Raw genomic sequence first — 10,294 nt, 5'->3', positions numbered from 1 at the left:
GGAGAAGGCAAAAGGGACCCCAAAGACACACTAGGGAACACAGCACACCGGACAACAGGATACAGACCAGAGCTGTTCTGCACTGCCCGCCTGAAAGCTGCCATCAAAAGTAGAGCCTCTCCCTTTAGCTGTCCTAAAAGGCCTTTGGAGAAGATTGCTTTCCTCTCTGCTCATTTTTGAATCTGTCCCAAAAACTCCCAACCTGCTACTCCACCATCTCCAGGCTGTGGCCCCCGACTTATCTTTTGGATGATCGGTGAGGGGAATCCACGCTGCACCTGAAATGAGTCTGCCTTGGAGGGCTCTGTGATGGCCTGTGAGCCTCTCGGTCAGCTGCAATAAAGAAAACCAAAACCAAAGAGTGAGTCCAGAGTTATGTGGGCCAAATCCCTGCAAGTCAGCTACTTGCCCTCTCCTGAGTGTGCCTGGCTCCTTCAGGCTCCAGCTTCATCCTGATTCCAAGGCTGTGGCCTTTATTAGCAGTGGCACCTGGGTTACAGAAAGACAAAGTTAAGTGGCTCTGAGTGCAGTGGATCACCTTGTATGCTGTAAGCCATGGGAATGCCTCTGCTAGGCTTCTGAGACACCTTGGGAGGGGCTCTCAAATAAACAAATAAAGACCCTTTCTCACCCTGCTGCCTGCAAACCCCCTCTCAAGAACTCCTAACTGGATGCCTGCTCACCCTCCCTCTCCCAGTAACCATCCTCAACTCACCTGAAGCCTCAATCTCAAACATCATCCTTGACACTGGGCAGATCCCTCTTGTGACACGATGAATCTGCTGCAAAATTGTTGTGCTTGAGAGCTGAGCAATAACAACCAATTCTCTCCACTGCTCACGTTGACTGCTGGCATCCAGATTTACTTCCTAAAAGAAAGACAAAGAACAGCAGTGTAACAGAGTCAGTTGAGAGGTGTAACAGAGTCTGCTGCAGAGGCAAATGGGGCCTCACCTACTCAGGAGAATCCCCACACCTGGCATGGGGCCCTCTGGCACACATTTAATCCATCTGAACCTGAAAAAAAAGTTAGGACAAGAGTCACACTGTGGCAGGATAACTGATGAGCTCCAGATATGATGTGCCCATCTACAAATCCCATCTAGAGTCCAACTACACCCCACATTACAAACTCCAAGTCCCTGGGACTTCTCCTATCGCACCAGGCTGTGCAGCACGGCAGAGCAGCTCGGGCACAAATGTGTGCTGAGAGCCATGACACAGGATAGGACAGACAACGGGGACACAACAGGAACAGAAATCTCTTGGCAAGGAAAACGGCTGCAAGGACTGAGAGAATGCAAAAGGAGATGAGTGAGCTGAGACCGATGGTGAGCTGATGAGGCTCAGAGAACCCTGGAGGAAGAAGATGATTACTGAATGATTTATTCCAAGAACAGCAAAGACTGATGCCTAGGAATCCTACAGTCAAAATCCTCTACCTAACCTCGTAATATTACGAGTCCTAATCCACCATAATGGATCCAGGTGGGGCACAGCTGTCCATACAGCTCAGAACAAGACCTGAAAAGACGTCTGACTGGATGCTTCCAAAGAGAGAAGAGAGTCTGATGCTTGTCTGAGCTCCCTAGTCAAAAGTCCTGTGGCCTGGGCGCCAGGCCAAGGAGTGCAGAGATCACAGAGGCTAACAATGATGCCAGGGTTTCTCACAGGCCCCCCTAAGTGAAAGATATGGCATACGCAAACAACACATAATGCACAATAGACAAGTGACACGAGACACACCGGGACTGCTCTGCCCTGCTGCACACCTCAGCACTGCAATCAAAAGTGAGACTTGGCTTTTATGGGGCCTAAGGGGCCACTTCATGAACACACCACACCCCCCCCCCCAAAACTGGACTCAAAACCCCCTCCCAGGAATTCCCAAACCAGCACCCTGCTTTCATCCCCTCTGTGGGTCACAGCCCTCTACTTATCTCTCAGACATCTGGGGATGCTGGTCCCTGTCAGGTGCAAAGAAAGGCCACCTCGTCAGCTGGGAAGGTCCTGCTGGCACCAGGCTGGTGTCTCTCAGACAGCTGTATTAAAGAGAACCAAACATCAGTCCCTGATCTTGGCACCGCATCGGCCAAAACCCCACCACTCAGCTACTCACCGCGCTCCTAAGAAGGCCCGACACCTCCTAACTCTGACCCCCTGCCACACATGGAATGCGTCTGCACCTGAAAGAAAGTTACAACATATGCCAAACACCACCAGGATAACTCACAAGCTGCAAACACCTTATGTCAATCTAGGAATAGCATCTAGAGCCCAAGTACAGCCAGCATTACAAATTCCAACGCCCCACGGTTTCTCCTACTGCAGCAGGCCATGCGGCAGGGCAGAACAGCTCCGGCACAAATGCGTGCACACACCCGTGACACAGAAAGTGGCAAACAGGGGGGACATGAAACACGACACATCATGCTTGTGGTGAGGGTCTCGAGGGGAGAAGGCAAAAGGGACCCCAAAGACACACTAGGGAACACAGAACACTGGACAACACAACACAGACCGGAGCTGTTCTGCACTGCCCGCCTGAAAGCTGCCATCAAAAGTAGAGCCTCTCCCTTTAGCTGTCCTAAGAGGCCCTTGGAGAAGATTGCTTTTCCGGCTGCCAATTTTCAAATCTGCCCCAAGAACTCCCAACCCACTATTCTCTCATCTCCAGGCCAAGGCCCTCGACTTATCTTTTGGATGATCGGTGATGGGAATCCACGTTGCACCTGAAATGAGTCTGCCTCGGAGGGCCTCATGATGGCCTGTGAGCCTCTCGGTGAGCTACAATAAAGAAAACCAAAACCAAAGTATGAGTCCAGAGTTATGTGGGCCAAATCCCACCAAGGCAGCTACTTGCCCTCTCCTGAGTGTGCCTGGCTCCTTCAGGCTCCAGCTTCATCATGATTCCAAGGCCTTCATTAGGAGTGGCACCTGGGTTAGAGAAAGGCAAAGTTAAATGGCATTCCCCTGAGTGCAGTGGATGACCTTGTGTGCTGTAAGACATGGGAATGCCTCTGCTAGGCTTCTGAGAAGCCTTGTGTGGGGGAGGCCTCAAATAAACAAATAAAGACCCTTTCTCACCCTGCTGCCTGCAAACTCCCTCCCAAGAACTCCTAACTGCTCACCCTCCCTCTCCCAATCACAATCCTCAACTCACCTGAAGCCTCAATCTCAAACATCATCTTGGACCTTGGGCAGATCCCTCTTGTGACATGATCAATCTGCTGAATAAAATGTTGTGCTTGACACAGCTTGGAATTTCAGGGAGTTGCACTCCTCAATTAAAAAAAAAAACAAAACAAAAAAAACCCAACAAAACCAATCCCAAAAACAAACAAAGAAAAAAAACCAAACAAACAAAACCCACACAAACAATAAATCCCAAAACACCTAACTCCCCACAGAAACAAAAAAACCACAGAAAACATCAAAAAATCCAAAACCCCCACAAAAACCAACTAAAAACCCCAAAATGAAAACCAAAAAAAACCAAAAATTCCACCAAAAGAAATCCAACCAAAAAAACAACCAGAGCAAAACTAAAAATTACAAAAGCACCTTACCACTCCTAAACACAAAACCCAAAATCACAAACCTAAATACTCCCTGTATTCCATGCTGTTTTCTTCACAGAATCTTCCAAGCCTCTGTGCTTTAGATGCCCAGAAACACCTGCTGAAAAGATGCTGAGACGGGCTGAAAAAGCCTCTTCACTGAAATGAGGAGAGCTCTTAACCCAGCACATCCCAGAGAGGGAATGAAGCCCCTCAGCCACGGCTGGAGTTAATATACCCCTGATTGTGCCCGCCTCTCGTTCCCATGCCACCCAGGAAAAGGGAGGGGGCGAATCCCACCAAGCCCTCAGAGCAGCTACAGCTGTTTGGCTCCTCTGACTCACATTCAAGGGCTGTAAAGGGCTTGTTATAGAAGAAAACTTTTCAGAAAAGTAACAGTGCTTTCTTTTTTTGCAACAACTACTTGGAGCAGAAGAACAGAAAACTGGCAAGATATAAAACTTTGTGGTAAGGTTACATAGCTAGATCAATTGGGTAATTGGGTAATTTGCTGTTACCTTACATAATTATTCTGTGTTTACCAAAAGCCATCTAATAAATTCACACCCAAAACTCCAGCAGCCCAGCTGGCCCTACCAAATCTCTATGTTTATGCATACAGTAAACAAAACCAAAATCCCAGTAATACCTATCAGAAGTCTGTGAAAGAAACCTCTTGAAATTGATCCTACCTCAAATACAAAACAACCCATGCAAAGTTAGCTTGACTCAATAAACAATTTACACAGAGCTAATAACACCAAGAAATAAAACAGCACACCATATACCACCAAAGAATATAATAGTGAAGAAAAAAGAAACCACTTTTTTTTTTTTTTTAAAGCTTTTGCCAGGACTCCAACAACAACTTCTTCTCCTTCTGAAATGTCCCTTCTCCTTCCCAAATTCCTTACAACTTCTGAGTTTACATCCAAGCAAAAAGCAAAATTCGTGCACTTGTGCGTTCGATGCTCCTGCCAGATTCTCTGTTTCCCTCCACATCTTCTTACACTTTCAGTCTTCACTCTGTCCTGCCGTGATGAGTTTGACGGACGAATTGGTAAACGTTAAGAGAGGATTTCCCTGCCTCCCTCCCCAGAGCTGGTTTCCTTAGTGCATTTCACTCAATCCCAGGCCGGCAACGATGCACGCTCACCTCAAGCGTGCAAGGCTCACAGCTGCTCGGCTAAATGCGGCTGTAATCGGCTAAACTCGGCCATTGTCATCTGCATTCGGCTGGACTCGACCCTTCGGCACGGATCGCCTCGCTTCGGCCGAACTCGGAGCCGCTCTCTGCGCTCGGCGCGGCTCGGCTCGCTTCGGCCGAACTCGGAGCCGCTCTCTGTGCGCCCGGCGCGGCTCGGCTCGCTTCGGCCGAACTCGGAGCCGCTCTGTGCGCCCGGCGCGGCTCGGCTCGCTTCGGCCGAACTCGGAGCCGATCAGTGCGCCCGGCGCGGCTCGGCTCGCTTCGGCCGAACTCGGAGCCGCTCTCTGCGCTCGGCGCGGCTCGGCTCGCTTCGGCCGAACTCGGAGCCGATCAGTGCGCCCGGCGCGCCTCGGCTCGCTTCGGCCGAACTCGGAGCCGCTCTCTGCGCTCGGCGCGGCTCGGCTCGCTTCGGCCGAACTCGGAGCCGCTCTCTGCGCCCGGCGCGGCTCGGCTCGCTTCGGCCGAACTCGGAGCCGCTCTCTGCGCTCGGCGCGGATCGGCTCGCTTCGGCCGAACTCGGAGCCGCTCTCTGCGCTCGGCGCGGCTCGGCTCGCTTCGGCCGAACTCGGAGCCGCTCTCTGTGCGCCCGGCGCGGCTCGGCTCGCTTCGGCCGAACTCGGAGCCGATCAGTGCGCCCGGCGCGGCTCGGCTCGCTTCGGCCGAACTCGGAGCCGCTCTCTGCGCTCGGCGCGGCTCGGCTCGCTTCGGCCGAACTCGGAGCCGATCAGTGCGCCCGGCGCGCCTCGGCTCGCTTCGGCCGAACTCGGAGCCGCTCTCTGCGCTCGGCGCGCCTCGGCTCGCTTCGGTCGAACTCGGAGCCACTCTCTGCGCGGCCCGGCTCGCCTCGGCCGAACTCGGAGCCGATCAGTGCGCTCGGCGCGCCTCGGCTCGCTTCGGCCGAACTCGGAGCCGCTCTCTGCCCTCGGCGCGGCTCGGCTCGCTTCGGCCCAACTCGGAGCCGCTCTCTCCGCGTTCGGCTGAGCTCGCCTCGGCTCGGCTCCCTGACGGCGGGCAAGCGGCGCCGCCTCACGTTAAACTCGCCCGGCTCGGGGCTCTCCTGCTGCCGCGTCCCGCGGGCGGCCCGGCCATCGCACGGACACGATCGGGAGCGCGGCGTGGCACAGGAGCTCATTGGGCAGTGACCGCACTCGCGCTAATTAGCGCGCACGAGAGCAGCGGGCTCGGTTCGGCTGAGCTCGGCTCCGTTCAGGCAGCCTCGCAAGCCTGGCCTCGGTTCGCTCGAGGCCGTCAGGTTCCGCCGGTCTCGCCTTGGTTCGGCCGAAGGAGGCGTCGTTCGCTCGTGTTTTTACAAATATCTTTCTATATTGACTGTATATTTCTATATTTAATTTTATACTTCTATAATACTTCCATTATTCCAAATAAAAACCCCGTCTCTAACCAAATAAATAAAAAAACCCTTCTTTTAAAGGATACTGAAATATTTTTTATTTATACTTTGTATAATTATACATTCATATTTTAATTTATCGTTTCTTTGGATGTATTACATTAATAATGATATATTATATATATAAAATTTTAAAATAGATTTAAATTATTATTTAAATTATGTATAATATCTACTGCTACAACTAATTTTTTCTGATATTTTAAATTTTTATATTTATCTGTATGTATTTATTATATATTTCTAAACTTAGATTTCTACCTTTATATTATTTGCATTTATAATTTTTACAATCAAAACACTGCCTATTGACCAATAAAGAAAACCCGCTTTATTTAAGTATTTTAAAAATATTTTCATGTTTATAATTTTCATATTTATATTTATAATTTGTTCAATATTACATGAGAACACACCTGCTCCTGCACCGCAGTGGGGCCCCCTCTCCTGGGGACCTTGGGGTGCCCCAACGGCATCAGAGCCCCGAGTCTTCACCCCCTTCTCCTCTATTTAGAAACTACACTGGAACTTTTTTCTGGAAATAAAGACATTACCTAAATCCTCTCCCCGTGTCCTAGACAGATGGATATTCAGTTATTAGTTGGCTGGGCAGCAGTTTCTTAAATAGAATGATAAACAAGATGTGAACATTTCAGCTACAAGCAAATAGGCAAATCTGAACAAGGTACTGGTGGGCGACCACTGAAGTTATTTTGAAGGAATTTTTTAAACAATAAAATATTGATACCACAAAAATAAAGCAAAAAGCTAACTACTGGCTAAGACAAAATTAACTTTTGACAGCAACAACATTCCAACCACACAGGCTTTTTCCCGATGTCATACCTTATAACTACCTCTCTTGGGAATTCTCATCATGTATCCCAAAAGGAATAAATACCTCAGAGCGTCCTAAAGCAAAAAGTAGCACACATGAGCTCCTCACACTCCCGGGAGGCCTGCACAGCGTGCACTGAGTCTGCAACAAATTCTGCTCAGTGAGAGTCTGCAAACAAAGGTTCAATTGATGAATTGAACTGATTGTAAAGGGAGGTTTTCTAAGCACAGAAGCACAACAAAGAACAAGCAAAAACAATTCTTAAAAAAAACCTGCAAGTTTTATTTAGCATATATGCGACTGATTTCCACCCTGTGGCTTCTCACTTTGATTCGCGTCTGTAGGTTCAGGAAGATGACAATGCACACTCTGCCCTCCCTGAGCCCCCCACAGCAGCTGAGCGCTGCTCCGTGCGCTCAGATCGTCAGGAACTGGATTGCCCGCATGGACTGGAACTGCTCTGCTGCAGATTCAGGAGAGAGAGGCTGGCTGAGGCGTCGTCCCAATTCCATTTCTGTGTGACGAGAAGCGGTTTGTTCCCAACGGGTGCAACAATCCCCAGCTCGCTTCCATGGTGAGTACCGATGGCACACAAATGGCAGCCTGAGGAAATCGTGTTCTGGGCTCTAAGTGGTCGGGACAGGGTCTGATTTTTTGTTTTGCATCTGTATGATGATTAGTACGACAGGGCCCTGATCGATGACATGGCAGCACAGAATTAAAAACTCCTCAATAGGATTACATCGACTTCTAGGAAAAGACAAAAGCCTAGGACCCTTCTGAAATCTATTTTTAATGCGAAGCACACGGATTGTCACTATGCTGTGCCTTCCAGCTTTTCAAAGCAGCTTACCTCTGAAGACCAGAAAACATTTATTTCTACAGAAACAATGGGCAACCCCCAGGCTAATCTCAGCACTACTGTTTAATAGGGGATCTGCCAGCGTGCCAGTCCAGCTTCAAGTGTGCTTTATTTCAGTCTAACATCCCCTCAAAATTCTTCTCACATCTCCCAACCCTGACATCTTATTTTTCCCTAAAGCTTCTCATCATTAGCAATTTCCAAGTAACATGGTATTTTTACAACATTCAAAAATGTCATGCTGGACTGTGCTAGAGAGTAATTTGCAAATATAAGCTTAGCAAAGTTTGAATTGACTTGTCCAGAGAAAAAACCTACAAGTGAACACCTACACCTGCCTACAAAGAGCTAACAAGCCCCTGGCAGCTGCCAGCATCAAAGCACAGCGGATGTTTCTAATACAGGGTAAGGATAACAATATCACCTTTTGTTCTCTCCAGCTTGTTTTCCCTGCAGTCATATTTTGCTTCTTATGATTTTTTTAGTCTCTGCATCTTCTTGGACAGCACCGAGCCCGACGACAAGGATACGAGAGTCTTTCCCTGCCGTAGGGAGAGAACCAGGAAAACAGTTAAAATAAGAACAGGGTAGTTTGAAATTCATACTTCCAATGAGAAGCAGCGCCTTACAAACAGAACAAAAGTAAACAAAGCATGGTACCTCCCTGGGGACAGAAGACTTACAAACTCTCCAGGATTTACAATTCTAGCGACCAACCCCTTCAGGACGGCAGCCAAGTGTCCCATGAGGTGGTGCTGCACCAAAGAACGATCTGAGAGGTTCCAAAGAGTGAAATGCACAATATTTTGCAAAGCCGTAAAATCTTGCAAAATAACAAAAATACAATAGATGTAAACTACAGGGTAAGAGTACAAGTGTTCACTTTAAGAGCTGGAACCATCCAGGTGAGCACCTGATAACTGGATCCTCACCAGAGTTTGAACCCTTCAGGACACAGAAGGGTTTTCCCCAGAAATTTCACAGACTGAGTTTTGATAGAAGTATACTTGCCAGACCCTCAGAAACATCACCCATTCTCCAGGTGTCTGGAGAGAACTGCAAATGGCTCTCACGTAGTTTGAGCTAGCTCTGTAAGGTCTCAGGGTGAATTTCACCAGATGCAACCAAACTGGGCAACTCCCAGTGGGACAGAAGGAACCCAAAGCTTGGGTTCGCAGAGCTGCAGCAAATACTGAGGAAACAAACATAACAGCGTAAAAAATAATAAACCATCCTTTTTTTTTTTCTTGCTTTTGTTTTTTTCTTATTCAGATCAGCATAGCAATTAAAGAGAAGGTGAAAAACTCACCATTACTGAACATTTCATCATCTGTAGGCTGAGCATCCTTAGCACAGAGGACTCCAAAGTTAAAATTCACCGATCCCTGGGAAATAAAACCAAATATTGTATGATAAACAATCAAACAGCAGACGTAAAAATTTGTTTCCTCTAAGGACTTTCGGGTACGTATGTACCTTTGCATACATCCAACACATTGGAACATACACTTTATACCATCTCCTAATAAGTAAAAATTTACCTTTAAACTTTGATAGTACAGCATAAAATTATGAACTTAAATTGGTGATCTGTTATTATTAAGTTGGTGCCTAAAGTTATTTCTGCTGTCAGGTTCAAAAAAACATTAATTTTTTTTACTGGAATGAGCAATTGATTTCAAAGTCATCACAAGCCCACCAAAACACAAAGCAGTATTCACTGGATGGGTCTGTGAGCTAGAAGTAGTTAGGCTTGTACTTCCCTCTTGCTATTCCAGAACCAATAAATCCTGTCAACAAAACCAGGATCTATGGCCCACTGCTGTGAAAGATTCTACGAGGATGATGGTTTGATTTGTGTTTAGAAGTTTTGATTTGAAATGGCCAGTTCAATGGATAAAGACAGTTTAAGTAGTATTACATTGCTATTATTATTATTTCTATTATTATTTTTACTATTACTACTGCTATTGTTATCATCTGCTACTGGAAGAAACAAACCAATAGTACCTATACTTAATTACTTTTATTTCCAGGAAATAATAAAGAAAAAGAACCAAACCAAAAAAAGTCACTTCCTACCTTTTATATCAAGGGATGAAAAATTGCTCTTGGGCTCTTCTCCAATTTATCAAGACTCATAGCACTGAAAGGCAAACAAAACAGTGCTTTATAGAAGGGCAAGTGCACATTTCAAGGCTGAACCACCAACTGATTGCAGTGACAGCAGTTACAACATGAATCGTTCCCAGAGCCTCTGTTAAATGGAATGTTCTGTGGAACTGCCGTTTCTTTCCCAAAACACTAACTTCCAACACTTCCTAATAATATTTTGTATTTTAAAACAAAAGAAGTTAGTGAGACTCTGTGCGGAGGTCAGGTTTAAATTTATTTCCTTCTAAAGCACAGAGCTCTG

General features: G+C 47.2%; 1 long non-coding RNA gene across 1 annotated transcript; it reads right to left on the bottom strand.

The window, feature by feature from the left end:
• Positions 1 to 7,440: 7,440 nt before the first annotated feature.
• Positions 7,441 to 10,026, bottom strand: LOC131569001 (uncharacterized). The gene is made up of 4 exons (XR_009275759.1): positions 9,961 to 10,026; positions 9,188 to 9,263; positions 8,303 to 9,070; positions 7,441 to 7,619 (listed from the first exon to the last, which is right to left on the bottom strand). It is a non-coding gene; the product is annotated as an uncharacterized LOC131569001 (long non-coding RNA).
• Between the last annotated feature and the right edge of the window lie 268 nt (positions 10,027 to 10,294).

Source organism: Ammospiza caudacuta, chromosome 28, assembly GCF_027887145.1.
Source record: "Ammospiza caudacuta isolate bAmmCau1 chromosome 28, bAmmCau1.pri, whole genome shotgun sequence".
NCBI classification, from domain to species: Eukaryota; Metazoa; Chordata; class Aves; order Passeriformes; family Passerellidae; genus Ammospiza; species Ammospiza caudacuta.
The sequence above is the reverse complement of the archived record's forward strand: the minus strand, read 5'-3'. Positions and strand labels throughout refer to the sequence as shown.